Genomic DNA, 7,714 nt, shown 5'->3' on the forward strand with positions numbered 1-7,714 from the left:
CCCACCCTTGTTTTCTTCAAGGATTCAGATTTCTTAATCAAGTATACTTTTATTCATGTGAAGTCTCTCCATTCCTTTTCCGTCAATGTTCTTATCCGGTGATGCTCATGAAGATTCTAACGGAGCCTCAAGTTCTTTATTCTTCATTCCTTTCATCTACGGTGGATTCAATTCAAGTTTTTGGTGTTGATCATATCTTTTTCCTCGTTTCAGAAGTTTTATCATACCGGTGCACCAAATAATCATCCACTCTTCGCTATTCATTTGTTCCAGAGTGTTCTAGAAATCTCAAAAGATGCGTGTTTCCACTCTGCTTTCGTAATCCTTTCAAGCTCTTTCGAGATTGTTATCTCATTCAAGTCATTTAATTCAACCGATGCAATCTCTCTTTCAAGTAATCATTCTACGGTTTATCTTTTGAGTGGGCCCTAACCCACAGGTCTTTTCCCATGATCTTACCTGACTCTTCTTATTTTCCCGGAGCTATCCTAAATTCTTTTGAAGTTTTACGTAAGAATGAATCATCATTAGTCAAATGTATTTTTCCAAGATTGGTCAAATTCTTTCATCATTGGCTCAACCTTTTCTATTCTTCGTTCCGGAGTGCCTCAACAATTTGGTGGTGTTTCTCGTCGTTTTTCTCGGATTTTGAAGATCGAAGAAGAGTTTACATCCATATCTTATCCGTTCTCTCAGAGATTCATGGTTCTAGTTCAAGACCATCCTCTCGTAATTGTTTTGATCGCGAAAATTCTTTTCACCTATCCGGAGAAATTCAGGAGTCTTTTCAGTTTGATCATCTGGAGTCCATCATCTCAGATTTATTCATTCTCAACTTTCAACTCTCTTTCTCTAAATCTTACCGGTGCATCATTCAAGTATTCTATTACCAGCTCTTGATCTCTTTGTTCTCATGTATCTAAATTCTCTCAAGCATCTTCGCTCATTTGCTAATTCTTCCCGGTGTTTCTTTATGTTATCTTCGTTCATTTTCAATCCTTACGGTTGTTCGTTTAAGATTTCTCTTCCTTCCTTATCATACCAATTCATTCGTTGTTTCCTAATCCTACCGGTGGTTCATTGAAGACCTTCCAAGTGACGCTATATCTATCTTAATCCTTTCTACGAGAATAAGTAATATGTCAAATCCGTTGATGTTCATTAATTTAATTGGTGAAGGATTCGCATAACATAATTCTTACTCTTGTTTCACCCAAGTGATTAATTCCTTATTCTGGAGGGTCATCAAATTCTCGATTCAAGTTGTCCATCTTTCTTTTCCGGAGCTCAAAGTTATTTCAATTATATCATTCCGAAGATCCATCAAATCATTGCAAGGTTTCACCTTGCGTTTTCAACTTCTCTTTCTTTTCGTTATCCTTCTATTTACCGAAGTTCTTCATGGAGGCTCTACATGTTGGTTCATAAAGGTTTTAATTCCTTCTCAAAGTGTTCATCGAGATTCTATTCAGAGGAGCTCAAGCATTCTCCATCTTGCTATCCGGAGTGCGATTCTTTCTTCCGTATCATTGGAGGTGGTATTATGTCATTCTTGATAATTTGAGTTCATGTTTCATGATTCACATGTTGTTAAGAATGAGGTATTTAAACCCATCAATCTCCTCATTCGAGTTATCTTGGTTTATATTTCACCTAAAGCTTTCCCTAAGGATTCTTGCTATTTATGGAGCTTATGTTTGACCCAAGTTCTTCTTTATCCTTCCGGTGAAATAGTTTCTCGCCTCCTTATTCTTATCAATTCAAATCCATTGTTTTTCGTTAGTGGCGGGTTGTCACCTCATAATTTGAGATGTATTCCATAAGACCATATCAAGATTATTCTTTTCGTTGTTGGTTTTCCAACAACTCCGTTCTAGCATTTGTTGTAAGCGTGCTCTCGTTTTTCCCTTCGTTCATTCCATTCTTACTTTTATTCCGGAGGCATTGTGTTGCTGCTCTCTTCAAACCTTCTTCTCATTTTGTCAGGATTGTGTTCTTTTCTTGGTTTATCCATTTAACCGGAGTGTTGTGTCCCTTTTGCTCAAGCTCTTTCATTTTATCAAGTCTTCATCTCTTTTCAACCGAAGTGCTACCCGAGTCAGTTCTTTCTTATTCCTCTTTCTTAACAGAGTGCTTTCAACTTTGTTCTTCTTCGTTGCTTTATTTCTTTCATTTTGCTCAACCTTTGCAAGGTTCTTTGGTTTCACTCATTTGTCAAAGAAGCAACTTAGTTTTACCTCTTCTCTTTCTCTTCCGTTTTCCCTCCGGTGCCATTCTTGATCTCGGGACGAGATCCTCTCGTAGTGGTGGAGTGTTGTAACGCCCCGAGACCGGTGTGCCAGGTGTCCTCTAGTTATTCGCTGTTGTTGCCTTGTCATTGCTTGCGTGTCATGCATTGCATATCACGTCATCATGTGCATTTCATTTGCATACATGTTCGTCTCATGCATCCGAGCATTTTCCCCGTTGTCCGTTTTGCAATCCGGCGCTCCTATGTCACCCGGTGTCCCTTTCTACCTCTTTTCGTGTGCAGGTGTTAAACTTTTCGGATTAGACCGAGACTTGTCATGTGGCCTTGGTTTACTACCGGTAGACCGCCTGTCAAGTTTCGTGCCATTTGGACTTCGTTTGATACTCCAACGGTTAACCGAGGGACCGAAAAGGCCTCGTGTGTGTTGCAGCCCAACACCCCTCCAAAGTGGCCCAAAACCCACCTAAACCCCCTCCATCATCTCGGTCGTTCGATCATGATCGCGTGGCCGCAAACCACACCTCATTTGGACTCTCCTAACTCCCTCTACCTATAAATATGTGTCTCCCTCCGAAATTTCCGCGCAGATCAAACCCTAGCCCCGCTCCTCGCGCCGCCGGACAAAAGCTTCCCACCGCGCCGGACATGTCCAGCCACCACGTCCCTTGAGCCAATCAGAGCGTGACACGTGAGCTTCTCCGCCGCCACAGCCACTCCCGTTGCACCACCTGTCGCCGCCGCTTCCCACCATCGCCGCCGCCACCCGGGGCCCAGATCCGGCCTGCCCCGGGCCGAACCGGGCCACGCCGGGCCCGCAACCGCCGCCCTGTGCGCCGCCGACTCCGCCGCCGTCAGCCTTCGTTGCCTTGCCGGGCGCGCCACCAACCCAGCGCGCCGCCGCCCCGCGACGCCGTCCCCGGCCGCGCCTCGCCTCCTCTCCGCGCGACGCCGCTCCGCTCGCCGCCCGGCCTCGTCGTCGCCGGATCCGGGGGCGCCATGCCCGGATCCGCCTTCCATCGTTGCTAGCTCGCAGCTCCGGGCCAGATCCGGCGAGATCCGACCGGGCAACCGCCGCCGCCGCCCCTACGTCCTCTGCGTCGGCAGAGCGCGAGGACGCCGACGACCCCGCGCGTGGGCCTCCCCCATGGCCTCATTGACCGCGGCCCAACCGTCCCGGCCCGCTTCCCTCTTTCCGACCTGGGCCTGCAGCCCACTAGGTGAGCGCCCCACCAGTCCTTATCTCTCGCCCGTGCGACTTAGAGCTACTTGACACTCTCTATTTTTTTCATGAAATCGGCCAAGTCTTTTCTGGAATCTGCATTATTTTGCATTTTTCAACGCATCATAACTCATCATCCGTGGCTCCGATTCATGCGTGTAGCATATCAAATGTTCGCCTCGACGAGTACATCATTTCATCTCATTGCATCATTTTCATTTGAGCTCATCTTGTTGCCTAAAATGCTGTTGGAAGAGGGCTATGTGAGGAATTTGTCAGATCTGTTTCACCAAATGGCATTTTGTCATTTTTGCCATGATTAATGTGTGTATGCTATGATCATGAGCTCTACATGTGTTTTGTTATATGCCATGCCATATTTACAGAGGTGTTTGCCATGTATTTTTGTGATATTTGTGGTGACTAGCACAAGCTTGCAAAGTAGCGTAATCGGTAACGCTGTTTTCAGGGACTTAGAATTTCACTAAGTCCTTGTTCTGTTTTTGTCGTTATGCCATATGTTCAATTGAGCTCTACTTTTGCTATAAAATGTTCCTGGTAGATTGTTAACTTGTTTAGCGATTTTGCCGAGGTTGTTGCTATTGATCCGTGCATGCTACGTTGTTGTTCTTGCCATGTCTAGCTTCTATGCCATGTCTTCTTGATGAGTGTATGTTTAGTTTGTCATGCCATGCTTTGTAGTGAGTGCATCGAGCTCGTAAACATGCCTACTCGTTAACTGTTTTGCATGCTCCAGTTTTTCACTAAGTCTGAATCTGTTTATGTTTTTGCTATGTTCACATACTTGCAATTGTATTTTCTGATCCCTTTTGGCTCAAGGTTACTAAGGGACTTTTGTTAAGTGCTTTGAGTAGCTTCATGCCATGCTTTTCTTTGCCATGCTAAGTTCCTGTAGCATGTAGTTTTTATGTTCTAAAGTGTGCTTCCTGATGATAAATTCTAGACTTGTGTTAATTTCACCAAGTCTGAAGCCTGTTATCATTTGCTCTTTTGCCATGCTTGTTTGAACCTGTTAATAGATAAATTAGCCGTAGCTTAGTGTTCATCTTTTGTTAAGCTTCTTGAGTGGATCCCTGCCATGTATTTTGTTGTTATGTTTGAGTGCTGTAGCATAATTATCTTGGTGCATTTAGGCGGCTACTTCCTGATTATCGCAGACCGGTGTCATAGTTGTTTTGCTTGCCATTTCCAAACTGTGCATCCGATTCCGGTGATCTTTATATCGATTTCGACCGAAATCACCTCACCTTTCCAGTGGCACTCTTGGATTTCCAAGTTGAGGCCAGGTTCAATCATTCCTTTCCAAATCATGCATATGCATCACATACCGCATCCCGCATATCATGCCTTGTTCGTGTGTTGTTTGTTTACTATGTTGTGTGCTTCTTTCTGGTGTTGCTTTCTTCGGGTTGGCTCCGATAACGTCGCGTTTGTGAGGACCCGTTCGACTACGTCCATTTTTCTTCTTCATGGACTCGTTCTTCTTCCTTGCGGGATTTCAGGCAAGATGACCATACCCTCAAATCACTTCTATCTTTGCTTGCTAGTTGCTCGCTCTTTTGCTATGCCTATGTTGCGATACCTACCACTTGCTTATCATGCCTCCCATATTGTTAAGCCAAGCCTCTAACCCACCTTGTCCTAGCAAACCGTTGTTTGACTATGTTACCGCTTTGCTCAGCCCCTCTTATAGCGTTGTTAGTTGCAGGTGAAGATTGAAGTTTGTTCCTTGTTGGAACATGGAGATGTTGTTCCTTGTTGGAACATGTTTACTTGTTGGGATATCACAATATCTCTTATCTAATTAATGCATCTATATACTTGGTAAAGGGTGGAAGGCTCGGCCTTATGCCTGGTGTTTTGTTCCACTCTTGCCACCCTAGTTACCGTCATATCGGTGTTATGTTCCCGAATTTTGCGTTCCTTACGCGGTTGGGTTATAATGGGAACCCCTTGAAAGTTCGCCTTGAATAAAAGTCCTCCAGCAATGCCCAACATTGGTTTTACCATTCGCGACCTAGCCTTTTCTTTCCCTTGGGTAGGCCTGCCCAAGGGTCATCTTTATTTTAACCCCCCTGGGCCAGTGCTCCTCTGAGTGTTGGTCCGACCGAGTAGACTGCGGGGCCACCTCGGAGCAACTTGAGGGTTGGTTTTACTCGTAGGATGTCTCATCTGAGTGTGCCCTGAGAACGAGATATGTGCAGCTCCTATCGGGATTTGTCGGCACATTCGGGCGGTGTTGCTGGACTTGTTTTACCATTGTCGAGGATGTCTTGTAACCTGGATGCCGAGCCTGATCGGATTGTCTTGGGAGAAGGAATATACTTCGTTGACCGTGAGATCTTGTGATGGGCTAAGTTGGGTCACCCCTGCAGGGATTTGAACTTTCGAAAGCCGTGCCCGCGGGTATGGGTAGATGGGAATTTGTTAATGTCCGGTTGTAGAAAACCTGAAGTTGATCTTAATTAAAATACATCAACCGCGTGTGTAACCATGATGGTCTCTTCTCGGTGGAGTCCGGGAAGTGAACACGGTGTTGGAGTAATGTTTGACGTAGGTTGTTCTAGGATCACTTCTTGATCATAGTTGTTTGACCGTGCTTTTGCCTTCTCTTCTCGCTCTCTTTTGCGTATGTTAGCCACCATATATGCTAGTCGCTTGTTGCAGCTCCACCTCATACCTTTTACCCGTCCCATAAGCTTAAATAGTCTTGATCGCGAGGGTGTAAGATTGATGAGTCCCCGTGACTCACAGATACTTCCAAAACTAGCTTGCAGGTGTCGTTGAACCGTGCAGATGACGCAAGCGAGCTCAAGGAGGAGCTCAATGAAGATCGCGTTCGTTATGTCGTTTCCGTTTCCAGTTGATCAGTAGTGGATCCCAGTTGGGGTCGATCGGGGATCTGTGTAGCATTTGGGGTAGTCTTCTTTTATTTTGGTTCCGTAGTCAGACCTTGATTGTATTTGGATGATGTAATGCTTTATTCATGTAATTGTGTGAAGTGGCGATTGTAAGCCAACTATGTATCTTTTCCCCTTTACTTATTTACATGGGTTGTGTGAAGATTACCTCACTTGCGACATTGCTTTCAATGCGGTTATGCCTCTAAGTCGTGCTTCGACACGTGGGAGATATAGCCGCATCGAGGGCGTTACATAACATCTGGTGTTGCTCCTGCAGCAGGCTTGGCACTTAGCGGTGCTTCCAGGACGTAATTCTTCTGTGCAGCAATGAGGATAATCCTCAAGTTACGGACCCAGTCCGTGTAATTGCTACCATCATCTTTCAACTTTGCTTTCTCAAGGAACGCATTAAAATTCAACGGAACAACAACACGAGCCATCTATCTACAATCAAACATAGACAAGCAAGATACTATTAGGTACTAAGTTCATGATAAATTTAAGTTCAATTAATCATATTACTTAAGAACTCCCACTTAGAAAGATATCCCTCTAATCCTCTAAGTGATCATGTGATCCAAATCAACTAAACCATGTCCGATCATCACGTGAGATGGAGTAGTATTAATGGTGAACATCAATATGTTGATCATATCTACTATATGATTCACGCTCGACCTTTCGGTCTCCGTGTTCCGAGGCCATATCTGTTATATGCTAGGCTCGTCAAGTTTAACCTGAGTATTCCACGTGTGCAACTATTTTGCACCCGTTGTATTTGAACGTAGAGCCTATCACACCCGATCATCACGTGGTGTCTCAGCACGAAGAACTTTCGCAACGGTGCATACTCAGGGAGAACACTTATACTTTGATAATTTAGTGAGGGATCATCTTATAATGCTACCGTCAATCAAAGCAAGATAAGATGCATAAAAGATAAACATCACATGCAATCAATATAAGTGATATGATATGGCCATCATCATCTTGTACTTGTGATCTCCATCTCCGAAGTACCGTCATGATCACCATCGTCACCGGCGCGACACCTTGATCTCCATCGTAGCATCGTTGTCGTCTCGCCAATCTTATGCTTCCACGACTATCGCTACCGCTTAGTGATAAAGTAAAGCATTACAGCGTGATTGTATTGCATACAATAAAGCGACAACCATATGGCTCCTGCCAGTTGCCGATAACTCGGTTACAAAACATGATCATCTCATACAATAAAATTTAGCATCATGTCTTGACCATATCACATCACAACATGCCCTGCAAAAATAAGTTAGACGTCCTCTACTTTGTTGTTGCAAG

The sequence above is a fragment of the Triticum urartu genome, chromosome 6, assembly GCF_003073215.2.
Source record: "Triticum urartu cultivar G1812 chromosome 6, Tu2.1, whole genome shotgun sequence".
Lineage (NCBI taxonomy): Eukaryota > Viridiplantae > Streptophyta > Magnoliopsida > Poales > Poaceae > Triticum > Triticum urartu.